The sequence below is a fragment of the Protopterus annectens genome, chromosome 2.part0, assembly GCF_019279795.1.
Source record: "Protopterus annectens isolate FY-2018-M chromosome 2.part0, PAN1.0, whole genome shotgun sequence".
Classification (NCBI taxonomy): domain Eukaryota; kingdom Metazoa; phylum Chordata; order Ceratodontiformes; family Protopteridae; genus Protopterus; species Protopterus annectens.
In genome coordinates this window covers 1360735068-1360756694 of record NC_056728.1, presented here as the reverse complement: position 1 = coordinate 1360756694, position 21627 = coordinate 1360735068, and positions in this window count along the sequence as shown.

Here is a 21627-nt window from a genome sequence, read left to right as displayed (position 1 = left end):
GTGAGCCAGGTGATATTGCAAACCTGTTAGTGGACAAATTCAGTTCCAGCTTTACCCCTCTCTCACTCCCAACCATCCATTCAAAAATACCTTCAAACATAACCCCTCCAGCTATAACTACAGAGCATTCACTAAAGCCAAGAACACAGCCTCAATGGGCCCTGATAACATCCCAGGATGCTTCATGTATAGTCTGTGACTTATCAGGACCTCTGGAGTCATTATTTTACAATAGTCTTAAAACAGGCTTTGTGCAATATGATTGGAGGACTGTAATGGTCATTCTTTTCATAAGGAAGGACCTTCGGCATATCCTGTTAACTACAGACCCATTAGTCTGAAGTTGCAAAGCCATGGAAAGAATCATCATGGACATTATCAAGAACAGAGGAGACTTCCAAACAATTGATCCATCCCAGTTTCACTTTGTCAGAGGAAGGTCATGCTTACTGAATCTGGTGGACTAAGGTAATGGATAAGGGGAAAATGGTACATACTGCCTACATAGATCTGGCTAAAGCATTTGAAACAATATCTCACTCAGGCATTGTCAACAAACTTATGGAACTAGGCATAAACCCCTTTTTAACACACTGGATAGTTAGCTGCCTCACTGATAGGACACAGGAGGTTAGAACTGGTAAGACCATCTCCACAGACAGGCCATTTAACATTGGAGTCCCCCAAGGTTCTGTGTTTGGCCCACTCCTCTTTGGCATCAACGTCTCAGATGTCAAAGCCAATGTCAAAGACCTCTGGCAGACCAGGTTCAAAGATGATTGCAAACTGGGAGCAGTCATTGAATACCCCAAGAGGAGAACCCCCTTCAACAAGATCTAATACAGAAAAATGCTTGGTGCCAAAGCTATGGCTTAAAACACTGTACCAAGAAATGCATTATAGTACCTTTTGGGAAGTGTACCAACCTGGGTAACTATGTCAGCAATAAAACACCCTTAAAAGTTGACTCACTAATCAGGGATCTGGGAACTCATTCTACCAGCATGTGTCCAAGGTAGTAAGAAAATTCTTCTATGTTGATTAGCTTATAAGCAAGCGCATGGCATCTAGGTCCAGGGAGATCATCATTCCACCGTACTTGGCCCTCATCAAACTCATCATAGAGTATAATGTCCTCTTCGTACAGTATGTACATGACCAGATACATGCAACAATTGGAACATCCACAAAGGTTCCCTACAAAAAGTATACAGGGAGTAAGCACAACGTCCTACACTGATCACTTCAAATCCCTGTCTTTTTATTTGGCATCATACAGACTTCAGAGAGGTGATCTTTGCATGAACCTTTTGCACATCAGCAAAACAAACAACACCAGAACTACTAAGACCTAAATTGTGCTTGTGATATAAATAGAACATGGACAGACAGATATGTTTCTCAGAGAATTCCTGTTCTCGGGAACAGGCTCATCATCCATGTGAAGCAGTGTTCCTCCCTATCCTTTTTTAAGGGCAACTTAGACCAATGGATGTGTGATTGGAAATTCATCCCTAGCCTGGCTGCTATGTATCTGATGGACAGAATCAGTCAGTAAATCATCCCCTATATTAATCAAATTTGTGGGTCACATTTGGGTTGCATGACCAGACTTATAAGGGCCCTAGTGGTCACTAGCCTAGTATACACCTATGAACCTATGAACCTATGAAAAGCACATTAATCATGAAATAGCTACTCTTAGCAATTATAGTGTCATGCTTACTGAAGGACAGAAAGTCACAAAATACCAGGATATACAAGTAGAAACTCAAGCAATGTGGAATAAAAAGATACAGATAGTTGCAACAGCAGTGGGAGCAACAGGGCTAATAAAACAAAATTTCAAGCATACTTACATATGCCACCAATAGAATTAGGTAATTCTGGGAACATTCTGGGTACTGAGATGCCCTTAATGACTTGCCTTCTTGGTAAACATCAAATATTGGAGCAATGTTAATTTTATGATCTTCAAGTTGTACCTTGATTCAGCATTGGGGTCCATTCCTCTCGTGGTGTTAGAAGCCAAAAAACATTAGGAAAAATTAAAACAAAAAACTACATATTGCTTTAAGGTAAAAAGACTTGGGGAGGAGACATTAGACAGCAATGGAAGGATGTGCAGGTGCACTTTAAGATAGATCAAGGTAGGGATGAAAGGGGGGCATTAAAAGTTAGGAAGGAATGAAAAGCAAGCGGGAGGTTAAAACAGAAGGGATACACAGCTAGCCACTGGTATAAAGACAGAGGCGCACCATGCATGAAAACCTCACATGTATATGATGAAGAAAAGTAAAAAAAAAAATGCAAGTCTAAATGCAATATACACTGACAATTCAATGTACCCAGTCAAAAAAAAAAAAAACATATTGTTTGCAATGGAACAACAGCACCGCATCCAGAAAAAAAAAGACACAAAAATACAGAGAGTGTATGCAAACTCCACACAGGCTAGCACCAAAAGTCATGATTAAACCCTGGACTCTGATGCTCAGAGCTAGCACTGTGCTGCCTTAAAGACATGTTTTTGGTATCTTGAGAAAGTATTCAGTTCTTGAATTAAATTGACTTCTTGGCAAACAGTACAAGAGTAACTTAACTAACCCACACACCTTGTGAATATCTATGGGCTTCAGATTTTTTTTTCTTCAATTTCTTGACAGTCTGTGAAGGGATAGAGTAGTAAGTTCTGAAATGAATAGTGTCAAAACACTTGCTATATGTTAATGGATTCATGTTGTAATATTATGTATACAGATATCATGTTTGCAAACATCACTATAATTATAGTGCTCTTCCTCAGTAACTAACTCATAAACTGAAGCAAGCATGCTCCCTGCTCCTCCATGTGGGCTGCTTCAATCCCCATGTCCTGTTAAAATATATTTTCTCCACTGTTGCACAACCAGGGTACAAGTGTAAATATTGTAAAGAAGAAAACATGTTACTGCACCCAATTTGCAGAAGGCCACTGCTCAATACAACATAATAAAACTGTACCTGCATTTCAAAAACAAAACTCTTCAACAGCTGACTTGCTGCCTCTTCAAAGACCCATTAAATTCTATCCAATACCTCCCATACGTAAAACAGCAGTAACTGACACTATAGAAAGTACACTAAAGCACTCACTTTGCTCACACTAGAGCTTAATGTTAATAATACTCCAGTGCTAACAGTATTAATGCTCTAGTATTACTGCCATTGAAAGATTGCATGCAGTGGTTGGACATCCCCTTTTATTGCAAGTGTTCTTAAGTCGGTCCATGCTGTAGTCATATGTCTAAATGGAGTATGTTAATCTTGACTATTAACTGTAGTCAATAAAGCATAACAGAACAGGGAAAGGCCATGCTCATTCCATCAACAGACATTTTAATTAATTTCATGCTCAGGTACACAGGTACAGCTGCCAGTACATTTATATAGGTTTTAGGTTTTGATTGAATAAATACTGTACAGAAAATGGATGAGAGCCTATCATAAGTAACAGTAGTAAGACTAGATGTATCATGGCCATGCATGCTGCGACACAGATGACATGTAAGTAACAAGACACACATCCTACTGCTGTCTGTGAAATACAGACCCACCCATAAATACACGAGTGTGATGAAAGGCAAATCATTTCTGGAGTAGTACCTGATGTTATTCACCAAAAACAAGCACGCCAGTTTGTAAAGTCACTTTCATACAGGTAGAGTGTACATACAAAGCTTGGAGCTTCTCTCAGAAGAATTTCAAATCGTATATGTTTTTAACACTGAACCTGGGAGATTAAACTAATTTTAAGAAAAATATTATTGTTAGAACTATAACTGGCAAGTTGCCTACATTTGACAGAATAAATGTATCTTTAAATAAGTGTTGACATAACTGAAAAAAACAACATTAAAATCACGGTATCGGTAGCAAGGCAGTTACGCTATGAATCTGGCCCTAACTGATTTGCCTTCCTATCTAAATCCACAGTCATGCATCCTAAAATTCTTCCTGTGAAATGCAGGCAGACCCCATACCACCCTTGCACACAGTTATTCACTCACTCCTCATTGTCCCCCTCACACACTCTAGCCTCACCTTCTAAATGCTAGACTAGTTTTCCAGCTACCTCAGCAGAACCTTTTGTATTAAATACAGGTGTTCCATCTTACTGCTATAGGCATTCACAGCAATGGTACTACAAGGGTCAGTCCTTTTTCCTCTTCATAATACCATCTTTATAAACTCCTTCTGTGTCACATTTCAACAAGCTAAATGGCTCCACGTTAAGGAAACAGCAGACCTGTCACTCCTTAACCTGCATTATGAAACTATCTTTACTGACTACAAGGCAACTAACTGCTGCTCTGACATTTTGTTGTCTTTCTGTAGCCTTTGTCATGTCTATCATGTCTAGCTTCTGTGCACATAACCAAATCTACAGCTGTAGCTGTTCATAGGCTGTACTACGTAAAAACATAAATAGGCTTGCTAAGACTTTCCACGTGTTTGCTATGTATGTACTTTCATTATACTGTGCCCCAGGAATCCTTCCTTAGTGAGCTGCATGCAATTAATGTAGTCTGTATGATAAATCCTTACTAACTGTCCTCGAAAGCCAACCTTACTCGACATTTAAATTTGACATCAAGTACCATACCTATTCCACAAATTGAAAATGAAGTGTATTGTAGCCAATGCTTTTCCAACATGTTATCTTGTCCATTGTCTATTGTTACTATTGAATTGTATTGAAATGGGTTCATTATGGGTTACTACTTAAGAAAATAAATAAAATAATACCAGGTAGCATATTTTCAGATTACAGCATTGTTTTCTCATGATATTTTTTCTTCCTAAATCTTCCATCCAGAAGGTACAAGTGAAGAGAAGGCAAACGTAAAGGATTTAGTCAGGAAATATTCACCACCAGTAACAGCAGAAATATGGACATGTGGTGGAACATGTACATAACTTGCCTGTATATACGTGCTCAGGAGGGATATGAGGAGTGGACTAGGGTCATAACTTAACTGTATGTATGTGTTCAGGAGGGATATGAGGAGTGGACTAGGGTCATAAATTACCTGTATGTATGTATGTGCTTAAGAAGGATATGATGGACTAACTAGGTGCATAACTTACCTGTATATAAATGTGTTCAAGAGGGATATGAAGAGCGGACTAGGATTATAATTACCTGTATGTATGTGTTTGGATGGGATATGATGAACAGACTAGGGTCATAGCTTACCTGTATATATATGTCTTCAAGAGGGATATAATGAACAAACGAGGTTAATAACTTACCTGCATATGTATATACATATATATATATATATATATATATATATATGTGTGTGTGTGTGTGTGTGTGTGTGTGTGTGTGTGTGTGTGTGTGTGTGTGTGTGTGTGCTCAGGGGGGATATGTTGAGTAGACTAGGTTTATAGCTGACCTATATGTATGTCTTCAGGAGGGATATTATGAACGATCAAGGTTCATAACTTACCTGTATGTATATATGTATATATGTGTTCAGCTGGGATATGATGTGTGGAGTAAGTTCATAAATTACCTGTATATATGTGTTCAGGGGGGATATGATGGGTAGAGTAGGTTCATAACTTACCTGTATACATGACTAGGTAGGAAGATAGAAGTGAGGTTGGTAGGAAAGCAGCTGTCAGTATGGAATTCAGAGTGTGCATGGAAATATTTCCTTTTTCATTCTTAACTGGAAAATTAACCTTAACTGTTTTTTTTTTTTGCAAAGAGTGGATCTACCATCTCAGAATAAATGCATTAATTGCCTGTTTGTGCCATGTATTCTGAAGCCAAAGAGGTCAGATCAACTTGCAAATTGCAATATGGTCCAACACGTACTCGTTAGAAAGGTGTGGGATTGTTTCCAGTTTAGGCTGTATGGTGAAAGGCACCATACTAAATTTTTCATTTACTACAAACTTTCCCTAAATAGACTCACTATGGTGACTCATAGACTCTTCTAAATAGACCATAGTGTGGTGCTGTTTCATTCTGCCATCCCACTTCTTTCTACAACAATGTTTTTTATTAATACTTTGAAAACCTTTTAGCTGAACAAAATGACATTCTCCATTTTCTTACATTTGATTTATTGACTTATGCAGCATAATGCATGCCTTTCACTTTTTATATAGCTGAAGCATTAACAAAATTTAAACAATGGAATACAGGACACACTAGAGACATAAATGCATATGATTTATCAAAAAAATTAAGTTTGTTACAGTTCTAAAAACAGAGATAAACTTCCCTCACTTTCAGGGGCTTTGCAATTCATATACAAGTGTGGCCTGGGTAAGAAAATTATAGTTGTATCATAAGTTGTTAAGGAACTGCAGAGTCAGGAGCATCATAACATTTATTCAAAATAAATTACTTAGCATTGTGTTAGCCTTAATCTAAAGATGGATTGAATGATGACTGAAAACATATTTTCCAGCAAATTTTCTATATCAGTTTCACATTCTCTGTTATTTTTTTTTGTAAATAATGTTTTCTTCATGCTTTGCTTCTCTTTCATGTAACTCCTGGAGCTTCAGTTTAAAATAATTACATGATTGCACACAGATGATATAATTTACAACGCGTGGTCAGGCAGTAATATCCAAGATGGATGTTAACATTTAAAAAAAATCCATTCATTATGAAACATGCTTTGGTCACTTTTGAATTTTTTTTTGACACCTATTGTACTTTGAGGCAGTTACTTCACCATATGCCTCATTCCTTGTTGTCATAACTACTTTTAGCCTGTGGAAAATACCAAGTGAAAATAAGAAAATACTGTTTTTGCACTTTCAAATTAACCAGCTTGTCCTCTGGCTATCATAAGGTTGGCACCTCTTACCTCCTGAGTTTCCTGACATCTAGTGACTAGCGAGATATATCTTAAAGCACTTTAAGAGAAATGAATGAATAAACTTGCTTTATAATTCTAGGGTTTGTGAGCCAAATAGTGTTCACTTAGCTGTGTTGCAGTTTGCATGTCAAAAATTGAAATATATGTTCAAGGATTTGAATTAGTATTCTCAGATTAATTGCATTTATTGTGTCCACTGCCTCTTCTTGGTCCCATAAGAGACTATTTCAGTATATATGGACTTCAGTAATACTCATTTTTTTTTCTTATAATTAAGTCACTTGAGAAACATTATCATTCAAAGACATTGCATTCTTAAATTCAGCTGAAATCAAAGGGGCAGCAGATTGTGTTACTTTATTAGAAGAGTCTTTAACTCTATTAAGGGCTTCTAAATAACTATAGCATTGGACAACACCATCTGGATATCTGGGTGCAGTCTGAATCTTGCGCAAACATTTTGTTTTTGTTCCTATCATTGATCCAAAGGAACAGTGCTTTTATATTCCAGATTGTGTATTCTTAAATTCATAGGTAAATAGTAGGCTAATGACCACCAGAGCCTTTATAAGCATAGCTGTGTAATCTATGCAAGTGTGTCCCTGTGTATCATGGGCATTTATAGGAGGGGGCATGTTTGTTAGGAAGTTCCTAAAGGTTACATGGGGGATATGTTAGTTAGGGCATAGTTATTGTCTGCCTCTATCACTCAGAGACATGGTTGCCAGATCCAGGGTGAATTTCTAATTCCCCATCCATTGGTCAAAGTTATACTTAAACAGGGTTGGGGTGGACTTTGCTTCACATGAATGAGGACCCTGTTTTAGAGCATGAGGATCCTTTGAGACACATATCTATCTTGCCAGCACATCCTATCTATGTCACAAGCAAAATTGAAATCCTTGAATATAGTAGTTCTGATGCTGTTTGTTTTGCAGATGTGCCAAAGGTCCATCAGAACTAGATGTGAGGATGACTTGCATGCCAGGCATAGATTGCCAATCAGTAACCTGTAGGACACTGAGTATAGCAATAAGGCTTTAAGGCAATCCATATAGGATAGCATGTTTATATCCTGGATTCTTTTTAAGGATCCTTTGTGGGCATTCCAACTGTTGCATATGTCTGTACAGGTACAAGCTGAAGGGGGCGTTATACTCAGCAATGTGTCTGATAAGAGCTGAAGAAAGTGGCACTATGACTTCCTTGGACCTGGACACCATGGCCTTACTTATAAGTTGGGCAACATACATTGGCCACATGTTGGTCAAAGGCTAAATTACTGTCTATATATGCTCCCAGATCCTTGGCTACTGGGCCAGCTCTTAGGTGTGTCTTATCGATGGAGTGATTAGCCTGGGTATCTGTTTTCCCAAAAGGCACTATAATGAATTTCTTGACATTGTATTTTAATCCATGACTTTGGCACCAGTTATTTGTCTGTGTAGGACTGTCTTGTAAGATGTTTGTGTCTTAGCTGGACTCTATGATAGTTCCCAATTTGCAGTCATCTGTGAATAGGTCAGCTAAAGCCCCTTTACATTAGCCTTTACCTCTGAGAAGTAGATGATACATTGGAATTGCCCCAGCATGGTGCCCTGAGGTACACTGCTGGTGATCAATCTCTTAGTGGAGCTGGTCTCACTAATCCTGACTTCTTGGGTCCTATCTGTGAACCAGCTGGCAATCCAATGAGTTATGTGGGGCCTTATGCCTAGTTTGGTGAGTTTGTCAATTATGCCCATGTAAGGTATTGCATCACATCACATTCCTTAGCCAGGGTCAGGTAGGTGGTATGCACCATTTTCCCCTCATCTGTTCCTTGATGACCTTCTCAAAGAAGTCCAACAGATTTACTAGGCATGACCTTCCCTTTCCAAAGCCAGTTTTGGTTGCTTCTAGTGTCTAATAGTTGCCTAAATCTATGTTGATCATTTGATAATTCATTCCATGGCTTTATATATTAGACTAGCCAGGCTAATAAGTCTATAGTTTCCTGGGTCAGTTGATTGTCCACCCTTGTGAAGCAGGATAACTATTGCAATCCTCTGTTTTCATGTTACAGAGCCTGTGTTGAGGCTATATTTAAAATGACTCAAGTAGTCTTGATAGGTCATGTTTTGAGATATTTAACAGTCATCATGGAATTATGTTGAGACTTATTGAGTCTGTGTTTTTGGCTTTAGCAAACATCACTAGGACCTGCTACCTGCTAACAGTTAGTGGGTTGCTAGTAGGTATTTCATGGGGGTGGGGGGAGTGAGGGGGTGAAGTTTGAGCTGAATTTGTCAGCTATCAGATTTAATATGTTGCTCTGTTCAGTGAACCTGCCATTACTGACCACCAGTTCAGCACACTACTGTGTGCTGCCTTTGATTTTACAGACATAGAAAATCTTGTGGTTGTTTTAGCAATAAGGCTATCTTAACCTCCTAACTGGTCTTATTAGACTTAAGCAGTCCTCTTAATTTCCTGTTTAATTTAATTAGAGAGCTCTTATCATTGTGCAAGTTGCTCTTCCTGATTTCAGCCATGACTTTTTGCGTTTTGCTGTATACCCTAAGTTTAACATTCCACCAGTGTGATTTCTTTTTAGAGTTAATTTTAGGCTCACTTCTAGTAGTTACAGCCATTTACGTGGTTATACAGGGTCTTTGTGAACAGTTCTGCATATGTTGCTGTGAACTTTGAGTATGAAGAGACATTGAATTTTGACAAACAATCACCTAATAGGATGCAATTTACTTTGTAATAATTCTTAACTGTTACAAGGTTTGCAGAGGTTACCAAGTTTATTTTTATTTTGAAGGAGACATCTTTGTGGTCTGACCTCACCAGTGAGGATGTCATACTATGGGGTGTGCAGTGCTCTCCTATATTGGTAAGTAGCAGGTCCAGTATGTCTGAACCTGTGGTGGGTGTGAACATTATTTGGTCAAGGGTATTTGTGTTAATAAAGCCCATGAATCATTGTGCCTGCAAATATGAGGCAGAATATGTTTCCCAGTCTATTGAGAGGTAGTTAAAGTATCCTATGAAGAGAGTATTTGGTTTAATGATGAGTGTCTCCAGTAGGTCTAGCTATGAGCTATGGGATTCTAGGAACACAGAGGGTGACCTATTCATTTTTCAATATCAGTGTACTTGGATTCAGACCTGACAGCTAGTTTATATATGCATGTCACATGTGTATGTATAATTGAGTTTATGGTGTGAGGTGAAAAAGTGACAAGATGGATGAGCTTTTCTAGAACAGACTGGTTGAGGGAGCTTAAAACTAGATAGTGGCTTAATGTGATACATTTCTGCTTAACAAACCCATACACATTCACTTATATTAGGGAGTGTGCACAGCAGTGTGTATATCCAGTTGCACTATTATGCACAGATGGCTGAGGAGATGCAAAGGGTACTTAACATGAGCTTATAAAACATCACATCTGAGAATTAGTATTATAAAACTGTATAAGAGGATCAGTGCATAAAGTATGCCACAGTATTTATTAGTAGCAAAGATTCCATGCTGTCTCCACTAGCAGTTCACTGAACAGCAGTCCATCCATCCATCCATCCATCCATACATCCATCCATACATCCATACATCCAACAGTTATTTTCTAAATGGATTGTTTTCATGATGATCAGAGTAGCAGCTAACTGAGCAAAGTAGATCAGGCTTTCCGATCTCCAGCAGCAGTACCTGACTCCTCATGTAGGATCCTCAAGTATTCATAGACAAATTGAATGATGTGTCCATGGTCTATGCTGGAGCCTCTTCTAAGTGGACTGCACTTAGTACAAGTCCTGTGGGAGGTGGCCAGAGGAATGCAGGATATGCTAAGCACCTCAGCTGGTGCCTCTCAGTATGGAAGAGCAGAGTCTGAAATTTTAAATCATTTTTGTTTTACCAATGTGTTTTCTTTGTCACTGTAAAAACACCCAGCTATACTGAAAATGAGTCTTACCTCCTCCACTTGGTTCTCTTAGCTCATCTTTTCAGTCTCATAACAAGACAAAAGTAGCATTGATCATTGAAATTGTTACACCCATTGACTACAGTATCTTGTGTCCAGAGATACACAAAGTCATAAAATGTCAGGATTTGCAGGCAGAAATGACAACAATGTGGAAGAAAGATACCAAGACAGTCCCAATAGTAGTAGGAGCAATGGGTCTTATAAAAAAGAATCTACAGTCGTATTTAGATGTTACCGATACATATAAACCTGTATGAACTGCAGAAGGAGTCATTAGTGGGCATATTCCGGGTGCTGCGAAGAGCATTTCTGGCTAACATCAAAAATGGAAACAATACTAATTTCATGAACTTTAATCATAATTTGATTTAGGAATGGGGTCCATTCCTGTCATGGTATTAGAAACACAAAAGACTTGGAGAAATTAAAAAAAAAAAAAACAAAATAACTGAACTTGAAAATAGACTGACTAATAAATCGAGAGTTTCATCCTAGGACTCAGCTCCCACTATACTGCCACGGTCTAGTACAAAGCCTTAAGTGTTCCCACCCACTGCTCAATCTCCTGATCCCCGTACTGAAACTCAACAACAAGACCAAAGTTACTTAAACTCCTGCATCTGCAGAAAACAAGCCAATCTTTTATGAGATAGCCCCATGACCTCATGTTTTGAAGTGCTAATTCACATCCTAGCTGCTTCACACTCAGGAGTTAACCACTCCAGTGCACACCAGAAATCAATAGAAATGAAATCCCTACATCTTCCAGCTTGGATGCTTTTCTAACCTTTGCTGTACCCCGTATGAGAATCACTGTAAAGAGGAGAGACAAGACTCAGTGTTGCTGGAGTCTTAAGTTCTCATTGCATGTTTTTGACATGAATCCATGAATGCAGACACAGCTCTCTATGTGCAAATACAAGACCAAATTGAATGCAACAGCAACTGCAGATCCCATGTTTTGCTGCAGCAGCAGCTCATACCTCTCAACTGTACAGACTTTCACAGAATGTCCAGACTTTTCTGTCATATTTTTGGTCTATTCCTCATAAAAATTTTTTTTTTGAGAAATCACTGGATTGACCTAAGCATTAAAGTCACTAAATAATGACATGCATTTGAGTTTCAGACTTCATATCCTTCAGAAAATGCATGCTAACATACATCCTTTTATTCTAGCAACTTTCTAAGTTTATAAAAGCAATATTTAAAATGTGTTCCTATTTTTGGGCCTTTGTCCTTCCATTATGACAGGCTTTGTCCAGATTTCTTACACTAATATGTTTAGAGGTATGCCCATAATACATTGAGTGGTGGTCTGTCATATTCTCTGTCCAGGTAAATAAAACACATGCAGGATTGGCAAAGCCTCCCATACCCATCCAGTTACCATGCAAAGCAAACAGATGATTCAGTGGACCATAGCCAGGATAGAACCCACACATTTCTTTCAGAATTAGTGGCTTGACTGTTGGGTGAAGTCTCATGCTCGGCAAATAGGCAGAGGCTTTCCAAGGGAGGCTGGGGAGTATGATCACTGAATACTAGAGCCCACCTTTCTATTCCACTTTTTGAAAATGAGAGCTTGCTCTCCGGATTGCCAATGCAGAGGCACTTTTCATGCTTTTCATGTAACTCTGAAAAGATGCTTTAACCTCAACATCACAGCAGCTACAGACTTTAGCATTTCTGACCAACTCATTTAAAAAAATGAGTTCAGTTTTCTCAGTTGCTACAGCTACTGCATCCTCTGGAGATGGGGGTAGGACAGTCATATCCATTAAATACAGGAGTTCCTCAAAGGGCTCTTTTCATCTCTCAGCACTGTCCACTTGAAGTCAGCATTTCTCCATCAATATTAAGAACAGCCCAGACAATTTCCCAACTTCACTTCCTAATTTTCAGGATGGTTTGTCAGAACCTTTTTAAAGCCATCTGAATGTCATTCTCCATAGTCATAGCAAGCTCATCCTAAACCCAGACCTTCACATCAGAAATTGCTGCAGCTGGTGTCTTCCTGGTCTTTTGGTATGTATTGCTCAAATCTGGAGACCTGCCACTAGCACTAAAGGGGAAATCTTTGTTCATAAACTTGATGGTTTTCTTAAACCTGGTGCTCACCACTGAGTCCTTAATGTAGAACCTTGACAGATCTGTACTAATTTTAACACCTAGATAGACTCCATTTGGACTTCATGTCTTCAATGTCTCTTGGAATATAGGATAGGCTGTTTGAAAGGTGAGAGTTGAACCTATCCTGCATTAAGATTTCTGCAAGACATTCTTAGGACAACATTATTAAATGTTTAGGATTTCATATTCAGCTACCATTCTGGTCATCAGGAGGTGATTGCTTCACAGCTTAGTCTATCAGTTAACTGAGTGTGCATAACACACAGCTTAAGGTATGATGCCTTGACTACAAACCCTGTGGTCAACTTTTGGCCCAAGGTGCTTTGGTATCAAGTATACTTATGAGCAGCCCTGTATTTGAACATGGCTTAATGATGACAATTCCCAACTAGCAGAAAAGCCCAATAACAATTCAGCACTCTGGTTTTGATCAGGCAAGCTGTCCTTCCAAATTATGTTCCTCTAGGTATCTGTATTATTTATCATATAACAATGAAGTCTCCCAGTAGGGCAATACAGACAGTAGGTTATATGCTACAGAAACCACTGATATGGCTTCTAAAAAGGTCATATACTCTTGAATATTTGTTAGATGTAAATGCACAAACAACTGTCAGGGTTTTCATTTCTGCAACCCATGGTTACATTGAGACAACTTGCTCACCCACTGGTACAAACTCTGTGCAGAACAGAACCAGGGACTTGTGAGTACCTCCACACCTGCCTGAGACTTACCATTCATGGAAGCTCTGGAATATGAGAGAGACCACCCCTGCTCAAGAATTTTGGCTCCAGAACCAGTGCTCTGTATAAAAGTAAGACCAGCTATACTTATCTGGTACATTTCAACCTCTCATAGAAACTCTGGCTACTTCCCCACCACTGAGGTGACATTCCATGTCAAAAGGCCAGTTTCCACTTCCAGTTTTTAGTCCATCTTAATATAATCCAGTCCTGGCTGTCACTCATCTGGCACTGTACATCCGATGCCCATCCCTCTCCTTATGGAAGATTTGCCCACATGGTAACTTCATAGGCTTTTTCAGGGTGAGCTTTACATCCTAAGAGTTTCTTCTAACTACCAGGTACTCATGAGTTGCACTATCCATGCTCCAGGTGATGTTCTGTGATTCTTTAAGTGAAGTGTTATGGTGTGCATTTTTCAATATTTTGATTGTTTTTCTTCTGACACTTCTTTTCTTACCTCTCTGATAAGACTAACCCATACTCATACAATGCTACTGATCCACTGAAATGTATTACTTATATTGAATTATGCTTACCATCTTCCTTTACACAAAATAATAATCTATATCTGTTCCTTATTGTATTATCTGCAATGACTCTATTACTATGCATACTTTTCAAAGTACTATTGAATGACTTTTCTATGCCATGTACAAACTTTTACAAAATGTTTTCATTCACTGGACTATGTATATGCAAGCAAAATGCAGTTTTTTTCTACACTATTCATTAGACTATGTCTACACTTGTATATATTTTTTCTACAGTGTGTATAAATCTTTATCTATTATATTTAATTTGGAGCTTTTCTCCACTAGGCTCTGTTGAAAAATGGACTCTGTGCCAGTCAGACTTTCCCAGTTAACAAATGCAATTAATACATGAAAATAAATAAACCCTTCCAGGAGCACAAAGCTCCAGCCAACATGTCTCTAAGAATCATAAATACCCACAAGTCCCTCCAAGGAATAATTCCCTGGAGGTGACTATTGTAGCATGCAGTATGAAATTGCATAAATACATTTTGCTACCTATTGCCTTTGCACAAATCTATCCCTAAAAGTAATATACGTTCACTTCTGAAGGGGAGGGGGGGTATGTAACATATGAATAGGTCAGTTTAAGAGACTGGCACCTTTAGCACTTAATAAAGTACCAGTACATTAGTCATGCGGTCTGATTTCCTTTGTACTTCTGCACAATCAGAATGTAAAAGTGATTGAGTTGGTAGCATATCCCATTGAATGCATAACATTATTTCCTCATTTTGAATGTCAAATGATACAGTTGTAAGACTGTAATATTTATTTGCCTGTCTACTTTAACTTTTCTGCGGCTTTTTGCTTGATACCATGATTGATTACATTCTTAAAAGAAGTTGCAAGAGATTTCAATAGTTATATCTTTAGTGAGACATGCAAACAATAGATCAGTAGAAAATATTAACCAATCCCAGCCCGTGATAACAAATCCATATAGTTTAAATATATATAAACACAGACCCCGGGATTCATGAACCTTGCGCCAGGCGCACGCATAGCGTAGGCGCCACAACACCAGATATGGCCGCTGAGCGATTCAGGTACGATCCAATTCCACGTGCACTACCGGCGTGCGCCTGAGTTGCGCCGCCTCCGGCGTAGGTATGTTAAACACCCCATGTGCGGTGTTGCACCATGCAAATGAAGGCATATAGTGATCCACGAAGTGGCGCAGGCGTAGCATAAGGGCACGGCAATGTAAACCAAAAAAAAACGGTTTACATATATCCAAACATGACATAGGAGTAACGGAAGGCTGTCAACGTCAGGTATCATACTGTTGCAATATGCCAATGGCGAAAGACACCGAGAATGTCAAAAGAAAACATGCACAAAATGTAAATAATGACATAAATGGTATGTCCGCAGAAACCACAGCAGAACCCCAGGACATGTCCGCAGAAGGTGCTAAACAATGAAATAATATGACAATGTCATAAAAGAGCAGTATAATACACATCAGCTTCACAGCCACAATACACCATAGTATGCATGGAAAGCCACAACCATGGCGCAAGGGTTGCCAAGGAGTGGCGGCAGTGTTCGCCGTAACTATGTATTAGTAGTCAATGCCATGCAAATGAGGCAGATAATACTGAATCGCAAAACCCCCGCCGGCGTAAGGCTGCACCAAACGGTGCAGCGGTAATACACTGAGGAGTGGCCCAGAGGGAATACATGTCAACCGCAGAGGGGTGTGCCACTGTAGGAGGAAGCACATTGGAGCCCAGCAAACATGGGCTGTACAATGCACATCACAGCAGCAGGACCGGCGTGTGGGGAAATAGTTGCGCTGAGAGCACACAATGTGCGCAGAGATGCATGTGCACGAGGATGACTACGTTCCCCTAACCCAGTCATGTGACGGCTGCCCCGTCAACAACAACGGATACAGGAAGGTGATGCGGAGAATATGAGGAAATGCGGAAGCAGTGTAATTGGAGTCGTAATGAGCAATCAACACCAATCAACCCACGAAGGGCAATTGACGGCAGCTGACAACTCTGCATGCAGAAACCCGCAAAATGGGATAGGGGAGGCATATGAATGCAAAGAAAGTAGGGGAGGTAGCAGAATGCAAAGAGTGAAGAACCGATACAGCACAGCCAAGTAGAGAGGTAGCATAACGGCGGCGGCAGACAAAATGCATGATATGCCATGTCCCAGAAACGACACATGACAGGGCTCTGCAGGATGCAATCCAGGAAATAGTATGTGCAACGTGCAGAAACAGTAAGGTAAGGTCTAAAGCTAAACCAATGCAGGCAAGTGTAATGTAACACCAAAGGCAACAGCGTTGCAGTGCCAACGGTAAAACACGGAAGATAATCCACAGATACGGCCGCACAGACACACCCAATGACATCACCGGGTGTACAGCACAGCAGTATAAAGTGTGAATGCACACAACACACAGCACGTATTCCCAAATGCCGCACTTTAGGTGTAAACACACGGGAAACTTTTAAAATGTATATGTTGGGTGCCGCCGTGGCCGTGATACATCAGCATGTGTCAGAGACTGACGGAGTTGCGGAGGAGGGTGCCGACAACTACCGTAGGCCTCAGAGGAGAAGGAGAGTGTTCAGACCAAGGGTAACCTACCAGGGGCTACAAGACCTGGAGATAGTAGAGCATTACAGGGTGGACAGGGACACGTTACAGCAAATAGCGGAGCTGTGCTGTGCCGCCTGAGAACAAGAAACAACAGAGGGGAGCCCATCCCAGTGGACACAAAGGTATGTGTAAGCTTGCGAATACTGGCTACAGGTACCTTTCGAAGGCCAACCGGGGATATAATGGGCATCTCACAGGCATCAGCATCCAGGGTACTACACCAGTTTCTGGATGCCATGTTACGACATGCCCATGAGTATATATACTTCCCCAGATCTCAGGAGGAGTTGGCTAGCAATATGCGCCACTTCCACCGTGTGGCACAATACCCGGAGGTACTGGGTGCGATAGACTGTACGCACATACAATCAAGTCACCACCTGGGGAGCAGGGTAGATGCTACATAAACCGCAAGGGATTCCCCTCCATCAATTGCCAGGTCGTGTGCAATGCGCAGGGCATTATCATGGATGTGTGCTGGCAGCCCTGGAAGCTACCACGACTCCCATATCTGGCATGCCTCACAGCTGTATCAGGTATTCGCCAGGGGGGGACATCACACAAGGCCACCTTGTGGGGGATGCTGGCTATGCACTGGAGCCGTGGATGATGACACCCATCAGAAATGCACACACACACATGCAAGAACGCCATAATGAGGCACACGCACAAACCAGAATAATCATAGAGAGTGTGTTTAGGATGCTGAAATCACGGTTCTGGTGCTTGGATACATCCGGTGGAGCCCTGCAGTACTCTCCAGGCACATGTGCCCACATATTCATAGTATGTGCCATGCTACATAATATGATCCTGCGGAAACAGCTGCTGCAGGGACATAATGGTGAAGGGCCACAAAGCCCACCACAACTGCCAAGGCAAGCACAGGCACAGAGGGTTCAGCGCCATGAACACACTGTGCCAGCCCCAGTAGGCAGACGGAGGCATACCCAATATGCCTATGCCCTGGCAAAGAGGGAACGTATAGCACATACTCTGACAGCGTAGGTCCCATGGACTGACACCTCCCTACCTGCACACACAGTGAAATGGACGGCACACAAACATGGCCACCCATAAAGTGTACCGACTGGGTGGTCCCATGTGTGACTCCAACATAGGCAGCACCCAAACACTGCACACCCAACAGCCAGCGGAGCATGGAACGCCAACACCTTAACCGACGCTGGTCCTACAGCAGACGGCGTTGCTGTATGCTGCCACGTCACGCAAGGTGTATACATATGTACATATGTGCATACACAGATATGGAGATAGATTTCATTACACACATAGAAATATATGTACACGCATACATATAAAGTACAACAGGTAAGACAGGGAATCAGAGGGATGCAAGGTGACAGAGAAGTAAGACGCGATATCTGTACATAGTAAACATAGTGAACGACAACCTGAGTATCCGGGAGGGTTGAAAGAACAGGAAACGCCACCCATGGAAAGGTCAACCTACCTAAATGCATAATCGCGAGTCGGGATGATCGCCAGGCCACGGTACAGTAACAGTACATGTGCGGGTAATATTATGAGGATATGAGGGTGGAAGTAGACACCGCCGGTGATGCGGGCAATGCAGGTACTGTGTGCAACCGTCCCTGTGACAGCGGCAGTATGTGTATGTGTGCGTGAGGGTGTCGTGTGTTCCGCTGTGCGAGTGTAATGTGTGTGCCACTGTAAAATGTGTATGTAGGTGCCATGTGACAGGCGGAGTGGAATAACATGTGTAGGCATACAGTATAGGAACCACAGGCGATGTACAGCAGTACCCAAAGTAGTACTGAGAGCCCCTCCTGGCTAGGCGTGGCGACGAAACGATGCAAAGCGAAAATGTCCCAGAATGTACCACAGGAATATAGCCAACATGAAATGCAAAGGGCGTATGTACAAATCATGACCGTATGTATGACACCGATATGTTAATTGCAAAATGATACGTCGGCAACGTTACACAGCAATAGTCATGTACCGCTGAAATACGATGTGCTACCCCGCACCGATCGTGGCTACGATCGGCCCGTAAACACCGCTGTGTGTTCTACGAGTGTCAAACAAGCAATCGCCACCCGAATAGGTGGCAACCGGTAGCATGCAGGCCGTCCCAAGTACAGGACCACAATGACTGTAAATATCCGGGACAAAATGCCAAGGGATAGTCGGCACGCATTTAATAACCGCAGATATACTACCGATGTGATGGAGGAATACATGCAGGAAGCACACATGCAGGCGATACCGACACCAGACGACATCAACACAACCTACACTCCCAGAACAACAGACAGGTAACTGCCAGCTCCCCAGGCAGGGATGGAGCACACACAAGCATACCGTGTATGTAGAAATGCAAGGCCCACAACCCGTACCCGTCACCCACAACCGCCGATATACCCCATCGCACATATCAAAGGGATACAAGCCGCAATAGCAGCACAAACATACAGGCAGTCAATGACAGCGGCATAACCGCAACATCTCGCGTGGGAAACACTATCAGCAGCGGATGCATACCTGCATCCATTGTTTAAAGGAATACAAGAGCTATGTTACACATCCGAATGCAAAACGCCATAGACAGACGCCGCCAGGACAGGGACACCCACATGTCGAACATAATACCATACCCAACACACACAATCCACGGCTAACACCACTGCGAAATGTACCTGACGCCACACATAGCGGCTGCAGTTACACATAACATAACACAATACAGACCATCTCCACGAAGGTAGTGCAAATAACCAACGCCCAGGTGAGGAATGAACCATGCCCTAGTTATGACGCGTACTGTACGAATGGAGTAGATGCACAGGTGATATGCGCACAAGTACACACCGAGGAACAGCTATTAGTGTGATGAACCCACATGTCGCAGGTGACGACGGATATAAGGATGACTCCTAGGATATTCAAACCGTATGCTCATACCGAACCACAAATAAAAAACGGATCGAGTGAGAGACAACGCTATAGCGAGACTCGCAACGGAAAATGGAAGGAAACACAGGAAAGGTATGTAGACCCCACGAGATGTACTGGTGTGTAATGCATGATGTGTATGACGAAGCTGCACTGTATGTGAACGGTGTTTGTAAGTAAGGATACCTGTCCATAAAGCAGAGAGTGGTGAAAGGTGGTTATGTAGTGCTATCCTGCTGAGCATACCAACGACTGTGGACACCATGTGCACAGCAGTGGGACATCATGTACACAGCCGGGATAACCCAAGGGCTGCCACAGGGGGGCATAACACAGAACAATGCCACCACCCACGCTGATGCTGGCAGTGGATGTCCAACAAGGAAGTGCCACAGCAGGGGATAGGACATGTATGTATACTGTTACAGCACACATGTGTATGGGCATATACCGTCGATGTCATACGTAATGTGCGCACGATGTGCACGTATGCCTCGCAGTAGGGGTTACTATGTTAAGTATGTGTAATGTAAAGCTGTCATGGTGGATATGACAGACATCATACACAGTATCACAGGCATAGCATGCATAATGGAGGTATGGCCTAGTGTTATGTACACTAACAGGATATGTATGGCCTGTACATATTGGACAGAGTAGTAGCAGAATAGCCACCCGAAATGGAAGGAACACCAAGTAACCATGTCCAAACGATCTGTAGCAGGTGCAATGTGTGCAACAATGAAGTCCGGCAGGTCCATGTGTAAACACATGTGCAGTGTACACAGTAGTGTCACCTCCCCATGGTAGTGTCCACTGAACAGCACAGGTGGATGTCAACTGCATGTCTACATAGTACTGCTGCTGTGGTGGTACCATGACTATGTGTCACCCTATCAGCAAGGGAGCTATCACATGAACAGTGCCACAGTGTGTCCCTGTGGGATGTGCACAGGACCTACGTTCCACAGCATGGTGTGTGTTGTGTCTGCGGAAGTAACACAGAAGCCCAGGCCATGCAATGTGGCATGTGTGCACATATGCAGGAGTGCTCCATTCACCCCGCCCACTGCAATTGCCATGTATGAGTACTACATGCATCACTAATGCGGAGGACATGGCCCATGTCAGAGTAGATGACACCCCTGTGTATGTGGTACGCAGATGAGTACAGATGTGTTCCCCGTCTGTCATCCACATATGTAAACTGTCTGAGCCTGGTATACATCACGGCATGATAATGCCGTGCCATGTAAAGTCGTAGCCGTTGTGGAAGGTACACCACGAATGTGTTATTGGAACCCTGCCCGTGTGTAGATGTGTGTATGGCACAGGTACAATGGCTACCTATGTACCAGCAACACACACAGTACAGATATGTGTGGCCCTGCAGATGTGTACCCATGCCACAGTGGAATATGGCAACCACAGCACCATGTGGGGCATGTGTGTACAGCAACCATGTACAATGTGATATGCATGTATGGGGACAGTATCCATGTGATACCCAGTGGATGACTGTTGCTATGCAAAGGTGATGTGCATGCACCATGTGTGATGTATCCTGACGCAATGACATCCACACGATGTATCTGCCACACCGACACCTGTACAGTTGTTATCAGTATGAGCTGGTGGAGCTACAATGGTGCCAGGTATGTAGATGTGGGATATCTAGGCATGGACAGTACTCTGTGACAGCATGTTGTGTATGTAAGCAAATAGTGAACATGAGGGCCACATGACTGAGGACTGTGTAATGCCACATGTACCTGACATGTA